The following is a 16,801-nucleotide window of genomic DNA, read 5'->3' as shown; positions in this document are numbered from 1 at the left end:
CTCTTTAAAAAGTATAATAAAATTAGCTTTTTTTCAAATAATAAGTACAGAGTTTCAAGAATCAACATGATGTTTAAAAGTCTGCCTTATGGTTTACTTTTAGCACATCTTCCACTTTAAGCCTCTTGCCCTAGCCCAACCCTACGTACCGATTTTATTAGCTTCTTGAACATCCTGTCAGTATTTCTTTGAGTAAAACCCAGTGTCTTAGTTCTGGCTGCTCTGACAAATACCACAGGCTGAATGGCTCAAGCAGACATTTATTTCTCACATTCTGGAGGCTGGATGTCCAAGATCAAGGTGCTAGCCCCTTTGGTTGCTGATGTGGGCTCTCTTCCTGGCTTGCAGACAACGGCCGCCTTTTCACTGTGTCCTCTCATGGGGGAGAGAGAGAATCTATCTCATCTCTATTCTTAGTGCACTAGTTCCATTCATGGGGCTCCACCTTTGTGACCTAATTACCTCCCAAAGGCTCCACCTCCTAATACCATCTCCTCGGGGGTTAGGATTTCAACATATGGATTTTGGGAGGACACAAACATTCAGTCCATTACAGCTGATGGATATATTTATTACGTTTTTTATTTTCTTTCCCCAAAGGTCCCAGGGCTGATACCCTGCAGTACACTTTGTTGTTCAGCTATCAACGAGTCCTTCAGCTCCTCTCGGTTCAACATGCGACCTCCCTGGTTTTTATTAAGGTCAATAAGATACCGCTGTGTGACCAGTTTTCCTTAAATGATAAAATAAATATATGTAAATTATGTTCTTTGCAAGCTTAATTAATGATTTAATATTTGATTGTGATATACATCTTACTTGCAAAAGTTTTATGTTAAGTTTAAATAATGATAACACATACAAGTACACATTCTCAGATCTATGACCCAGATCAGCAAATAAGCCATGGACAGTTTTTAGTCTCCCCTGGTGCCCTCCCTGATCTCATCTCCCTCCTGCCCTCAAGGTGACCACTGTCATGACTTTTGTGTTTATGTATTACAGCTTATTCTTCTTACTTATTTGTATTGAATCATATTTTCTTTTATTACTATTACAGCTTTTCCAGGTAAAGAAGTTAGACTCAGTGCTCCAAGAGTCTCAATTTTCAAAAAATAGTTGGACTTTGCACTTATAAGGAGCCAAAATCAGTATTGCAACTAGTGACCATTTTCCCCCCAAGTTTTTGGAGGTTGGTTCCAATTTCAAATAGTCTGTCACATTGTCTATTTAGCATACATGAACTTTAAGACTCTGTGTTTCTACTTTTTGGTTTGGAAAATAGTGCATAGTTACTAAAACAGTTAGCAATTGGTGGCAAGTAACTGATCCCTGTACAGTGAAGGTTAGAGTCTAGAATGGCTCATTGTAGACCCTAGAAAAGTCTACAAGTCCTGTGGTCTTCAGGTAAGATTTGGTCAGTTCTCTGGCTTCATTTCTGTGAGATTTTATTAGCTCTGCCCACCGTGTTTGTTATCACCATCTGCAGGCTAGGCACTCCTCAGGAGAGCCGAAGCAGAGAATTTCTAGCTAGGTCCACTGGCATCCCTTTGCCATGCCTAAGCCGTACATTGTTTACTCTTCCCTCTTTTGAACTCTCTACATAGATAGTAGTGGAGTTAGTAGTGAATGATTCCTTCTCTTGATTCTTTGTTGCAGTGTGTTTCATACATACTGGTGTTTGGGGCCATCCAGTGTACTCACCCATTCCAGCACTTATGGGATTTCGGTTTATTTATTTATTTACTTACTTGCTTACTGACTTACAGAGGGCTGTGGTTAGACAACACTGGATACCAGTATACCAAGAGTAATTGGGGATGCCACAGACAGCAGACTTCACTCACCGACCTCACAAGAAGATAGTTCCCATTCTGGAGCACCCTAGCTCTACTGCTGTTTATCGTACAGGCAAGTGGCAGCAGCTGTATTGCAGCATGGCAGCCTGTATTCCCACCCCTGCATGTGGAAGCCAAGGCCATGATGCACTTTCTCAGAGGCCAGGTTTTCTGGGATCCTGCAGAACTTCAATTAATTTAATTCTACAGTGGAGTCATAACCTCTGCTTCTCAGGCGGGAAGGGGCACTCTTTCTGGAGAAGACAGGGCTATTCTGGCCCCTCCTGACCACTGTCTGTCTGTGTGGTGAGGGAGTCATCACCCATGGTTGGTGTTAGCCACACCCAGGTCCATGAACATGGATTTGTAGTAAGGTCTGAATCCTTATGCTTCCTTTCATGCTTGAGCCCAACTTCTCAATACAGTGCCTGTCTCCTGGAAGAGGATATAGAGATAGTGGAATTGCTGTTGATTTATTGAAAAATTGGATACACATAATTTGATACAAATATTAATGCTTCTCATAAAAAATATTCTTATTCTGCCAGTTGGACCTGTCAGTTTATAAAAGATTGGAGTTCTTCAAGGAAACACATCTATCTCAGGACTTGGGTTGAAGGTTGGGGATAGTCGGGCCTCTGAGAATCAAATTGTTGGTTGAAGGTAAAGAAGGAAATGGTCCCAGGCCTCAGTGTGTTTTCATTCATTAAAACCTTATCCAGGTCTGACCCTTTGCTGCATGTCATGTTGAGGGCTATAATGAACGGTGAAGGAGGTGAAATCATTTTTGTCACGAGGAATTGATGTTTTTAAAGAGGAAATCATTGTTTCATTTCTCCAGCGTTTCTTCCATTGCAACAGTGTACTGTGGACTGTTCTGGACTCTTCAGGTGGAGAGGAAGAGTGGAAGTAGTCAAACTGCAGAGAGATGAGTTTACTAGAGATGCTGTTAAATCTCTGAGGCAGGATGGGATCACTGTGGAAGTGAGTGCTGAAACAGAGGGGAAGTGATAGGATGGCAGAGCCCTAGAGCAGATGGGAGACCACAGCCCTGTGTGTGAACTTGCTGCGAACTGAGTCCCCAGGGCTGACAACCTCACCTTCTCTCGGGCGCACTCTGGTGAAGAATGGTTCCTTGTTGAATCAGAATTTATTGGATGTTTTAGGACTCAGTGGTGTTTGAGGATGTGGCTGTGGACTTCTCCCCAGAGGAGTGGGCTTTGCTGGATCGTGCTCAGAGGAACCTCTATAGAGATGTGATGCTGGAAACCTTCAGGAACCTGACCTCAGTAGGTAAGGACATCATTCCTTCACTTACTCAATTAGAGTACAAGTATTCCCTAGCTATTGAACTTGTTTCAAATGACATGATTACCTTGCTTATGGAGCGTATCATCTAAGAGCTTTCTCATGGATGTATTAAACCTACTACTTCCTCTCTTAAATGCTTTTGGCCTGCTGAAGGGTTATAACGCTGTGCCTTAGAGAAACAGCCCTTGTTGAAGATCATTACATTTGGAAATACTTGGAAGTATTAATGAGCAAAATAAGTGAATCTTCTTAGTGAAGATGTTGAGTTTGGCAGATCCCTTGGCTTCCTTGTCTGACTTTTCATCCATCTCTCCAAATGTCCTTGTCCTGCGTGGAAGACCTTCTGTATAAAGTTAGGATTTAGGCATGGGCCTTTATCCACTTCCGTTCTATGTTGCTTTCCTGATAATAAGGCATTTATGTCACCACCAGTCTCAGTCTTCCTGGAAGTATTTCCAGTACATTGTCCACCATTTTGACTTCTTGTCCTTGTTATTGTCAAAGTCCTGAAACAGCTAAAACTCCTCAAAGTCGTCTGTTGCTGGAGTGTGCATTCTTCCTCACAAAAGTTGTTTATTTCTGGATCACTATTTGAAAATAAATGTACACGCTCTCTACTTATTTTCTTGCTTTCATCCTACCAGTTCTTTCCAAGGAAAGTAAATTTTGTTACCATTTATTTAATGTTATAACACTCAACTTAAAATTCATGGGTCAAATCCTCTACAGTATGTATTTGGAAAAGAAATACAAAGTGAACAGAGTATAGTATGATTCAGAAAAAATGATTCCTGGTTCTTCACTTTAGGAGAAAACTGGAAGTGCCACGGCACCAAAGATCCGCCCAAGAACTAGGGGACACAATTGAGGTGAGTGACATTTACACAAGTGAAAATAGTGTCTCAGGAGAGCGTATTAGAGTGCCACGATTGTGTGTGTGTGGAGGTATTTGTGTAGATATGTCAGATATTAAGCATTCACAGAAAAATTTCACAAGGCAGTTTTATACAAGTGATACAGATGTTGATTGAGACACAGTTCAGTTGTAAACAATTGTCAAGAAAAAAACTCCCATATATAAAAAGACTGAAAATGACACCTGTGGTTGAGCCTTCTGTTAGAGCATTCAACTCATACCACTTTGAAACAATTCAAAGAGGTTAAAAAACATACATTCACTGGGAATGGTGACAATATAATCATATTAATCATTAGAAACCATCAATGAATTGTTAACAAATAAATTATTAATAATATGATTCCTATTTTTACAAAAGTCATGTGGTGGAGATGTCCTCAGAAAATAATGAAAGTAATCAATGTGGAGAAATCTTCAACCAGATCCAAAACTTAATGTGCACGAGAGACTTTCTACTGGAATAAAATGCTAGGGAAACTATAAGTTTGAAAAAGCCATCGTGGATACTTCATCCCTGAAGAGTCACACAGCATCGCCTCAACACAGACAGAAATGCTGTCAACATAAGGAGCGTGGGAGAACTTTTATCTGTTACTCATCCTTTAGGGACCGTGTAAGAGCTCACACCAAAGAGAGACCTTATCCATGTAAAGAATGTGGAAAAGCTTTTATATACTTTTCCAAACTTAAAGTGCATATAAGAACTCACACTGGAGAAAAACCATATGACTGTGGAAAGTGTGGAAGAACCTTCAGATCTCTCTCAAACCTTTGGACACATAGAGAAACTCATACTGTTGAGAAACCTCATGCTTGTAAAGAATGTGAGAAATCCTTCTGTTCTCCCTCTTCACTGAGAAAACACTTCAAAGTCCATGGTGCAGAGAAAGCCTACGAATATAAGGCATGTGCGAAAGCCTTTCTTCATTCTTTTTGCCTGATCAGCCATGCTAGAGTGCACACCGGAGAGAAGCCTACAGATGTGTGGAGTGGGGGAAAGCCTACAGGTGGCCCTCAGACCTCAGGATTCACATGAGAACGCACTCTGGAGAAAAGCCTTATGAATGTCAACAGTGAGGGAAATCCTTTAGTTCTCCCTCATCCTTTAAGGGACACGTCCAAACTCACACTGGGGAAGGCCCTCAGACCTCAGGATTCACATGAGAACGCACTCTGGAGAAAAGCCTTATGAATGTCAAAAGTGAGGGAAATCCTTTAGTTCTCCCTCATCCTTTAAGGGACACGTCCAAACTCACACTGGGGAGAAACCATGTGCATGTAATTAGTGCAGGAAAGCCTTCAGTAGTCCTTCTTACTTTAAAACACGTGAGAATTCACACTGGGGAGAAACCATGTGCATGTAATTAGTGCAGGAAAGCCTTCAGTAGTCCTTCTTACTTTAAAACACGTGAGAATTCACACTGGAGAGAAACCCTATATGTGTAAGCATTGTGGGAAAGCCTTCAGTTGGTCTTCATCTTTTCAAGGACATTTGAGAACTCAGAAAGCATAAAGGTGCTTTCTGTCCTCACTTTTATTCAACATTACATTTGGAAGGTCTAGCTGGTGTGGTGAGGCAAAGGAAGAAAAAGTACAAAGACTGGAAAATGAAGTAGGGAGCACATGGCTATTTGGTGAAGGTAAGTGCCCTGCCACACTTTGCTGTCATTTTTTGTTTGCTTTTTCATATACCTTATCAAGTTGAAGAGGTTTTCTTCTATTTCCAGTTATTAGAAGTTCTTTGTTTGATACATTTTAAAATTAATATGTGAGTTCTTAGCATCTACTTCAGTCCTACCGTATTGCAGTCTCTTTAAAACTTTTTATTTCTAAACAATTTTAAACATACAGAAGAATTATTAAATAATACAAAGAACTCTGGCACTTCCTTCCCTGAGATTCACCAATTGTTAGCACTTTGCTATGTTTACACACACACTCTTTCCCTCTCTACCTACACACACAACTTATTCTTGTTTTAAAATAATTGGAGAGTAAGTTGTAGACATGATGCTCCTTTACCTCTAAGTTGTTTAGTGTCTGTTTCCTAAGAATAAGAATATTCTCTTTACTAACCACGATATAGTCATCAAAGTCAAGAAACTTAACATTGATATAGTACTATTATCTTTAGTATACTTTCCATTTTTGTCAATTTCCCCAATAATATCCTTTACAGTAATTTTTCTCCTGATCTAAAATTCAGTCTAACATTATGTATTGCATTTAGTTGTCATATCTCTTCAGTCTTCTTCAGTCTGGAATGCTAAGAGTTTTAATCATGAATAAATGTGGAAATCTATTAAATGTGTTTTTCTGCATCTGTTAAGATAATATAATTTTTTTTAATTTGTTAATGTGGTGAACTATCTTCATTGATTTTTCCGATGTTAAGCAAACTTTGCATTCCTTGGATTAATCTCAATTTAGTCATCATGTATTAAGGTTTTTAAACATTGCTGGATTTACTTTACTAATACTTTGTTCAGTGTTTTTGCACCTATTGATATTTTCATGAGTGAGATTGGCCTGTAATTTTCTTTCTCATTATTTGTCAGGTTTTGATGTCAAATTTATATTAGCATCTTAAAAATGAGTGGAGTGTGTAACCTCTTTTTCTGTATTCTTGAGTCATTTCTTTAAGATTATCTGTTCCTTTACCTTACTGTTAAACCAGGTAAATTTGTTTTTTGTGGAAATATTTTAAGCTGCTGATTCAATTTATTTATTTCATATAACTATTAGCATTCATAATATCTTCTTATTTTTATTTAATTTTTATAATAAAAAAGTTCAGGCTGAAGGCAGCCCCCACTGCCCAGCAGAAGAGAGTAGCATGCCATGAACACCACTTCCAATTGGGTGGTCCACCACAGCCACCGCCTCTGCAAGGTTGGCTTGCTGCCGCGGTAGCAGCCACAGGCACTGTGCAGGTGGCCTGCCAGCCACTCAACTACACTGACACATGGAGAATCACCAGTGGACTGAAAAAAAAAAAAAAAAAAGAGGAATTCTCTTTCCTCAAAGGCCATTCCAGAGTAATAAAAGAAGCAGCTGCTCTACCAGATGCCCAGTCATCAATGTAGAGATATGAGAAATCAAGGAAATATGACACCACCAAAGGAATGCAGTAACTCTCAAGTACCAGGCCCCATGGAGCAGGAAAACCTTGAAATGACTGAAAAGAAATTCTGAGCAACAAACTTAAGGAAACTCAATGAAATACAAGAAGACTCAGACAACAGAATGAAATGAGAAAAAATTTCCAGGATACAAAGGATGAAATTTACAAAGAGATTGATACCTTAAAAAAGAGTGTAGCAGAACTCTTGGAACTGAAGGATTCATCTAACATCAACAAAAAACCACAACTGTGAGCTTGATAAGCAGCAGGTTAGAGCAAGCAGAAGAATTAGAGATCTTGAGGATGTTCTTTATGGAATAACACAGATGGACAAAAAAAAAAAAACAAGGAAAAGAATTTTTAAAAATGAAGAAAATATTAGAGAGCTAGGAAACAACCTTAAATACACGAGCATACAAATCATGGCTATTTCAGAAGGGGAGGAGAAAAGAAAAGGTATTGAAAACCTATTCAGTGAAATAATAATAAAAATCTTCCCAGGTATAAGGAGAGACATAGACCTTCAGATCCAGGGGCCTCAAACTGATTGAATCCAAAATTATTCTCCCCAAGACACATTATAGTCAAACTGGCAAAGCTCAAAGACAAAGAGAGAATCTTAAAAGAAGCAACAGAAAAGCATCAAGTCACCTATAAGGGAGATCCTATCAGACTAACAGCAGACTTCTCTACAGAAACTCTACAGTCCAGAAGAAAATGGGATGATATATTCGAAATACTAAAAGAAAAAAACTGCCAGCCAAGAATACTATACCAGGCAAGGACATCCTTCAGAAATGAGGGAGAAATAGTGTATTTCCCAGACAAACAAAAACTGTGGGAATTCACCACCACTGACCTGCCCTGCAGGAAATCCTCAAGGGAGTCCTGTATCTGGAATCCAAAAACTGATTATCACTACCATAAACACACAAAAAAGAACAAAACTCACTGGTGAACAAAAATTCAAACAAGAAAGTGAAAGAAACTAAATCTTACCACCTCAGAAAACCAAAAACATCTAGGACAAATAGTAGAAGGGGAAGAGAGGAACGAAAGATGTTTAAAGTATCTAAACAAAAATTGATAAAATGCCAGGAGTAAGACAATGACTTTCAATAGCAACCCTAAATGTAAATAGATTAAACTCCCCACTCAAAAGGCACAGACTGACTGATTGGATTAAAAAGCTAGACCAACCATATATGCTGTCTTCAAGAGACTCACCTCACCTGTGAAGACACACACAGACTAATAGTGAAGAGATGGGAAAAGATATGGAAATGGAAACCAAAAAACGAGCAGGAGTAGCTATTCTTATATTGATAAAATAGACTTTAAACCAAAAACCATCAAAAGAGACAAAGAAGGTTGCTATATAACAATAAAGAGATCCATCCAGCAAGAAGACATAATAATCATAAATATATATGCACCCACAAAAGAGCACCCAGATATGTGAGGCAAACACTATTAGGCCTAAAGAAAGAGACCCCAGTATAATAACAGTTATGGACCCAAACACCCCTCTGACAGCACTGGACAAATCATCTAGTCAACAAAAAAATAGAAAAACACAGGATTTAAACTACATTTTAGAACAGTTAATTAGACCTGGAGGATATCTACAGAACATTTCATCCTAAAATTATAGAATATGCATTATTCTCATTAGCACATGGAGCATACACCAGGCCAGACCACATGTTAGGTCACAAATCAAGTCTCAACAAATTTTAAAAAACTGAAATCATTTCAAGTATCTTTTCAGACCACAATGGGTTAAAACTAGAAACCAATAACAAGTGAAACTCTGGAAACTATACATATACATGGAAATTAAACAACATACTCCTGAATGAACTATGGGTCCAAGAAAAAATTAAACAGGAAATCAAAAAATTTCTTGAAACTAATGAAAATAAAGGCACAGTATACCAAAACCTGTGGGATACTGCAAAAGCAGTACTAAGAGGGAAGTTTATTACAATAAACACTTATATCAAAAGAATAGAAATATTTAAAATAAACAACCTAATGCTACACAACAAAGAACTAGAAAAACAAGAATAATCCAATCCAAAACTTGGTAAACAGAAAGAAATAATTGAGATCAGAGCAGAACTAAATGAAATAGAGACCACAAAAATGGCACAAAAGATCAACAAAACAAAAAGTTAGTTTTTTGAGAAGGTAAACAAAATAGACCAACCATTAGCTAGTCTAACTAGCAAAAGAAGAGAGAAGACCCAAATAACAAAAATCAGAAATGAGGAGTTTCTGGTCAAGGTGGCAGAATAGATGGTCACCAGTATTACTCTCCCTCACAAATCAATCAATTTACAACTATTAATAAAAAACAACGGTAGCCAAGCTGGGGCCACTAGAGCTCAGGGGAAGAGGAAGAGAGACTTATGGAGTTTATGAAAGCAGGAGAAGCCATGAAGAGAGAAAGAAAGGATCACTCCCACCATTTTGAATCCCAGCTGCTTCAAGCGCATGGAGCAAGAGCTGGCAAAAACTGCAGCTGTGCCCTTTGTATGGGGAGAAGAGGGCCTTGGTGGCCCTTAGGCCAGCAAGACCACAAACAGCATTCCCATGGACCCACACAGGAGCAAGGAGCCACAACAACTGAAAAAAGGAGCCACTCAGAGGCCAGTGACTCATCACAAGGGACTGGTGTATGGCTCATCCCATGGGAGATTTTGGAGTACAGGTGGTGGGGGAGACAGGCCACAGGGGGAACATTGGGGCACAGCATGGTCTGCTGATCTGCTCCCTAGTCAGCACAGGACTATTCAATGGAGACTGGTTAGGAATATAGAACTTCAGGGAGAGCAGTTTGCTGAAAAGACTCAGGCCCAGACCAGAGTTTCTATGTGACCCAGGTGTACCAGATCTCATGAGACCTGGAAGTACATATAAGGTCAACCATTACGACTTGAGCTGCACAAAAAGTCTTCCCCAGGGAATCAGCAGCAAAGCAGCAATTTAGCTCAACTACACAGCTCAAGTGCTGGTCCCCATAGGAAGTTCCCCCATTTTAGAAGTAAGTAAAGGATAACAAATTAGTTCTAGTGCAGAGTTTAAGTGGTGGGAACAGCAAATAATCTAACTCAGAACTGAAAGAAAAACCAAAATACCCACAGATCAGAGACAAAGTTTGATATTAACTAGTAAAGGTCTCACATCACCAAAGAACACTTGTAAAACCTAGAAGGACCAGAAGCCCCTTGGGCTCCCAAGTCAGGGAGGGGGAAGAGCTGGGGGCCTCAGCCCTGCCCCCTGAGACCTGCAACCAGCACAGCATCGACCACTGGGCTGCCCCAGCAAGTGACCTGGGAGCTGGAGTGGTGGGAGGCCAAGGGGCTTGGCCACACCTGCCCAACACCCACAACCACCCCAGTGACAACCACTGAGTTGCCACAGAGAGTGTCCTGGGCTCCTGAGGTGGGGCAGTGTCCATTTTATGGACACACCGTATTTACTGACTGACTTTTTGATTATTTCTGGCTTTTCACTATTATAAAACACTTCAACGAAAAATCCTTGCAGACATATCTTAATGAACTTGTTTGAGAATGTTTGTAGTATACATTCCCAGAAGTGCAACTTCTGCATTGAAGAATAGATACTTCTTAGGAAATTACCAAGTTGTCTATCATTAATACCAGGATACTTTTAAAAATTCATGGAAAAATAGAATTAAAAGATATTACAAATCTTTCCATGAACTTTTTGAATCACCCTCATATATGAGCAGACATGCATGCAGCCCACACCGCCATCAACATCAGGTGCCAGTCATTTAAAAAATATTTGTACTTGTAGATGAAAATAATGTCATTGTTTTACTTTGAATTTCTTAATTAGTGAAGTTGTTTATGTTTTCATGTTATATTTCCTATTCCGTGATATGCCTGTTTATGTCTTTTTGCTCTTGGGTCATTAATTTTTCTTATTGATTTGGAAGAATTTTTATTTGTTTAAAATATTAGGATTTATAATGTGTGATGTAAGCCTGTTTTCTCAGGTTGTGGTTAAATTTCTTGCCTTTATTTATGGTGTTCTATCGTTAACAGAAGTTTTAAGATTTTTGTAGCCAAATTTATCAGTTTTCCTTTATGGTTTTTAGCTTTCACATCATGCTTGAAAAGCCCTTCCCACTCAAAGATTATAGAAACACTCACCCATGTTTTCCTCTGAAATTTAAGTTGTTTCATGTTTTATGTTAAAATCTTCTCTCCTTTGGGAATTTATTATCTTCTCTCCTTTCTGAAATTTAAGTTGTTTCATGTTTTATGTTAAAATCTTCTCTCCTTTGGGAATTTATTATGATGTGGGAAGGAAGATATGGTTCCAGCCATGTTTCAGGACAGTGACTAGCAGCCTGGCTTCGGGAGTCCAAGGACAACTGGGCATGGCCACAAGCCATGTGACTCTACCCTGATTTCCTCTTCTGTACAGTGGGAGTAACCACTGAATGTGTTCTGTAAGTGTGTGGTGAGAAGCCAGTAGGATGACGCTGTAAAGGAAGGAGCAGTGACTGGATGTTGTAAACCCTCAGTCTGGCTTAGCTATTTTCTTTGTCATTCTGCATAGCTGGCCTGTGGTTCTAACACATTTGCTAGAAGAGTTTGCCTTCTTCCCACATTGGGAAATGCTGCCTGCTAAAGGGAACCACATACGGGGTTCCCAGGTGCACTGCATTTTCTTCTGGACTTGCTGCTCTGTCAGTCTGTTTCTGGGTCATGTGCGTAAGGTCTGCTCAGCCGCCCCTCTGTGCCCAGAGCCCTGTGGCCTCAGTGACTGGCCTGCTACTTTCCCTCTCTCATCCCCTGCAGCGCCAGCAGCCACAGCCAGCCCCATCCACCCTCGGTCTCATGGCTATTTATAATTTTTCTTTGAACTTACAAAGAAGGTGGGATCTTTTGTTAAATCCACTTTGCAGATTAAAAACCCAGTGAATTGGAGAGGGCACGGTTAGAACTTGGAAGTAAAACTGACTGGATGCTTATCTCAGCTCTGCCACATGCTGGTCAATTTACTTTCTCCTCTGAGACCTGGTTCGTGTCTGTAAAACAGGGACAATAATGCCTGCCTTTTGGGGTTGTTAGGATCCAACAGAGCTGTCCACGCCCCAGCATAGTGTCTAACACAGAGGAACCAGCTTCCAGGTGACAAGGCGGACGGTCAGCCCTTCTGATCCAGATCCAGGCAGGGTTCTCTACCATCTGCCTCCCCCAGTCAGGCTGCTTGGAAAGACTGGACTATACCAAAGGGAGGTCTTCAGCTCTCACCAAAATCTTGCCTAGGCCCTTCTCTGGGGACTGCAGTATGAACTTCAGGATGCTCATACCAGCCAGGAATGAGCTCTGACTGAACATGACTGCAGCCTTTCTAATTGCTGCTGCTGAATGCACAGGACACCCTGCACTATGCAAGTAGCATGTCTCATCACTGCAGTGATCAGGCAACTTCAGTCTCCAAACACATTCCCTACAGCATATGTCTGCCAGGGACAGAGGGATCTAGTGAAGCTATGGGTCTGGCAGAGGAGAGGAGTCCCATCCCCCAGACCCTAGTTGCCAGAGTTGAGTGGCCTGTATGAAGGCAGTTGTATGAAGGCAGTTCTTTGGAAACGCTGCTTGTCAACACCACTCTCAAATTTTCATCACCTAAAACTGATTCAGGAAAAAAGCACGCAAGAGAAGGAGACTATGTAGGTGGCAGCTGCGAATCTGGGATTGTCACAGGATGCAGGATTCACCACAGTCATCCAGAGGAGGAGGCCCAGTGTTGGTAGAACAAGTCTCAGCAGCACCACCAGAATCCTCTTTTGGGAGATTCTCTTTAAGGATGGAGATAAAAAATCTCTTGATGCCTCGAGAGAGCCTCTTGCTTCTAAGGTAATTGTACAATAAGCAATTCCCAGGGTCCCTTTACAGCAAGGGACAGACAGAAAGTGATTCCGTCCCTTTCTGCTGGGGAGTACGACCAGCAGGGGCGTCACTTGCGGTGACCATGGCCAGCTCTCCCTGGACTCGTTCACATGCCTTCCCCACCATCATCAGCTAAGGCAGCCTTGTTTGCGTACCCATCCCCCAATGTTTTTCTGAGTACCCTTGGGCCTCCTCACATGGAGTTCAGTGGCTCTGTTTCAGTGATGCACTGAGCTTATAATGACGCTGCCCCCACCAGCCCTTCTCCTGCACCGTGCATGGTGAAGATGTGTCATGGCCTTGCACACTTGCACGTGCAGCAGGCTTCCGTGTTCCCAGGCTGCCGATTAGGAAGCGCAGCTCATAAATCGAAGCCGTTTTCTTCAAGTTGCCCCATCGGGCCCCACAACTCACAGAACCAGAGGATTTGACAACCCACTTTCTGTCATTTAGAGAGAGTTGGTCAGCTCTTCCTGGGATATTGGGGGTTGCCTGGAAAGGTGGAGGAAAGGAAATCAACAAGGCGCCCCCTACTCAATTCAAGTGGATACCCCAATTTTATCTGTTTTACAGATATTTTAAAAGCCATGTAAGATTTCCTTTGGAGAAAGAGTTCTGAGGCTAAAAATATGGGGACAGTCACCACTTTGGGCACATGATCTTTTTTAAAAACAGCTATGCTGAGGTATAATTTACCTACAGTACAATCCATGCTTTTTAGTGTTCAGTTCTGAGTTCTTCTAATCACACAGTCATGTAACTACCACTACAGTCAAGACATAGAACTTTCCTATTACTCCAAAAAATCTCATTGTGACCTTTCGTTGTCAATTACAAGTCAGCCTCACCTCCTGGAAGACAAAGGTCTGTTTTCTGTCCCGACGGTTTTGTCATTTCTAGATTGTGATATAAGTAAAATCATAACATATATATTCTTTCTATTTTGAAATCATTGTAGGTTCAAATTGCAATCGTAAAGTAATCCAAAGGGATTCCCCTATACTCTTTACTCCGTTTTCTCCAATGGTGACATCTTATGAAACTGCAGTACTATATTGCAACCAGGATATCAACATTGATACAGTGAAGATCTCCACAAGGATCCCTCGTGTGACTTGTTTATAGCCACGTCTACTTCCCTTCCACCCTCCTTAACCTCTGGCAAGCACTGATCTTTTCTGCATTTCTATAATTTTGTCATTTCAAGAATGTTATGTAAGTGGAATCACACGGAATGTGACTTTTAGGGACTGGCTTTTTTCACTTAGCATAATTTCTGGAGATTAAACCAGGTTGTTGTGTGAGTCGATGGTTCTTTCCTTTTTATTGCTGAGTGGTATTCCATGGTATGGACGTAACAGTCTGTTTAACCCCTCACCCTCTGAAAGACATCTGAGTTATTTTCCAGTTGGGGGCTGTTATGAATAAAGCTGCTATAAACATTTGTGTACAGGTTTCAGTGTGGACCCAAGCCTTGATTTCTCTGGGATGAATTTCTGCGTGAACGGTGCTGGGTCGTAAGGTAGTTGGATGTTTCGTTTTCAAAGAAACTGCCAAACCGTTTAACAGAGTGGTTGGACTGTTTCATGTTCCCACTAGCATGCGTGATCCAGTCTCTCTGAACCCTGAAAGCGTTTGGTGCTGTCACTGTTTTGTTTTAGCCGTTCCCATGGGGGCGTGGTGGCATCTCACCGTGGTCCTAACCTGCATTTCCCTGGTGACTGACGATGCCGCCCATCTTCTCACGTGCTCATTTGCCGTCTGTGCATTTTTGTTTTATTTTTTGTGAAGTATCTCTTCATGTCTTTTGTCCATGTTCTAGTTGGACTGTTCTCTTTTTTACTGTTGAGTTTTGAGAGTTTTAAAAATATACTCTTTGTCAGACACGTGGTTTGCAAATATTTTTCTCTCACTGTTAGCTCGTCTTTTCATCCCCTTGACAGGGTCTCTGCAAAGCAATAGTTTTTAACTTTTATTGCTTGTTGAAGTATTTGAGCACGGCTGCTTTAAAATCGTGTCTGATCATTCTAACATTCCAGTCATCTTAACATTCACATCTACTAGTTGTCCTTTTTCACTGAGTTTGAGATCTTCCTGGGTCTTAACATGCCAAGTGATTTTGTAAATTGGACCCTGGACATTTTTATACCATGTGGTGAGATTCTGGGCCTCGTTTACTCCTCTGCTGCTCCTTCTGAGACACTGGTCCAGCAGCAGAGGTGGAGGCACCACCAGCTACTGCCAGGCGAGGGGCGCAGCCCAGGCTTGCCACTGGCCTCCGCTGACACCTGAGCGGGGAAGGTTCCTTATTGCTGGGCAGAGGTGGGAGTTCTCACCCCCAGTGGTCTCCACCGTCTCTGCCATGGCGTGGCCTCATTTCCCTGAGATGGTGAAAACCCTGCCTCTTCGTTCGGCCTCATCTGACATCAAATAGGGAGCCTGGCCTTTGGTACTGCCAAGAGGGGGTGGGAGGCCGGGCTCCCTATTTGGTTTCCAGTGCCACTGAGGGGTGACGTCCCAGCTCCCCACCTGGCCTTTGCTGATGTCACCTTGGGGCGGGTGGCAGGAGCCTCTTCACGGCCTCACTATTATGGAGACTTCCCACTCAGTGTTTGCTGACATGAGTGGGGAATGGGGGCCACGATTTTTCCTGTGGTACTTTGCTGGAGTAGAGCAGTATTGCGTCCAAGTTTTCCATCTTGCTAGGCTGCCCCTTCCCAGGTCCTTTGGCTAGAGGGCACAGGCTTTTCTTGGGGTTTTTGTGTCTGTGTTTGCTGGTGTTTCCTGAAGGCTACCTTCTTCAGCTTCATATCTAGGGACTTACCTCTGTGTCGTTCCTCGGGTCCCAAGGTGCCTAGCTGGTCTTTTGCCTTCTGTCTGCCTATCGAATCTTGTGCTTATGTGGTATGAAACGTCCCGGTTTGCATCTATACTTGCCTGTCCATCTACCCTGTCTTCCCAGCAGTGGACGTCCCAATGTGTGACCTTTTGAGCTGACTTCTTACTCAGCATCACACGTTTAAGACATAATTCGGTGAGATTTCACAAAGGCCTCTGTCACAATCACAACACAGACATTTCCACCATCCTGGTACATAGTTTTTACAAAATAAATGAAAATCTGAATGTGCTCCCTGCGAGTCAGCTTCCGAGACGTCCCCACAGCTGGTATTCTCGTTTGCAGCCCTCTCCTGTGTGTGGACTGCACTTAGTGACTACCTTCTGACCAACAATGTGGCATAAAGGATGACTCGTCACTTCTAAGGTTAGGTTATGAAAGACTCAGATTCCACCTGGGGCACCCTCTCTCTTGGGTCCCTCCCTCTGGGAGAAGCCAGCTGCTACTTCATGAGGACACTCAGGCAGCCTAACAGAAAGGCCCACGTGGCAAGGAACTGTGGACCAGGCAACAGCCACGTGCCTGAGCCTTCTTGGAAGTGCCAGCCAGCAGCTTGGCTGTAGCCTCGTGAGAGACTCAGGGTCACACCCACTCAGCTGGGGTACCTGGAGTCAGGACCCTCAGAAATGGTGTGAGATAATGCACTTTTTGTTGTATGAAGCTACTAAGTTTTTTTTTTTTTTTTTTTAAAGATGACCGGTAAGGGGATCTTAACCCTTGACTTGGTGTTGTCAGCACCACGCTCAGCCAGTGAGCGAACCGGCCATC

The 16,801-nt window shown here is 41.8% G+C and overlaps 1 long non-coding RNA gene across 1 annotated transcript in view; it reads left to right on the top strand.

The window, feature by feature from the left end:
- Positions 1-3,116: 3,116 nt before the first annotated feature.
- LOC103599399 overlaps positions 3,117-16,801 on the top strand; it is a 26,195-nt gene continuing 12,510 nt past the window's right edge. The window contains exons 1-2 of the long non-coding RNA XR_551286.1: positions 3,117-3,131; positions 3,958-4,018. This is a non-coding gene — a long non-coding RNA (uncharacterized LOC103599399). The remainder of the gene's footprint in view (positions 3,132-3,957; positions 4,019-16,801) is intronic.

The sequence above is a fragment of the Galeopterus variegatus genome, unplaced genomic scaffold (assembly GCF_000696425.1).
Source record: "Galeopterus variegatus unplaced genomic scaffold, G_variegatus-3.0.2 Scaffold2947, whole genome shotgun sequence".
NCBI classification, from domain to species: Eukaryota; Metazoa; Chordata; class Mammalia; order Dermoptera; family Cynocephalidae; genus Galeopterus; species Galeopterus variegatus.
The sequence above is the reverse complement of the archived record's forward strand: the minus strand, read 5'-3'. Positions and strand labels throughout refer to the sequence as shown.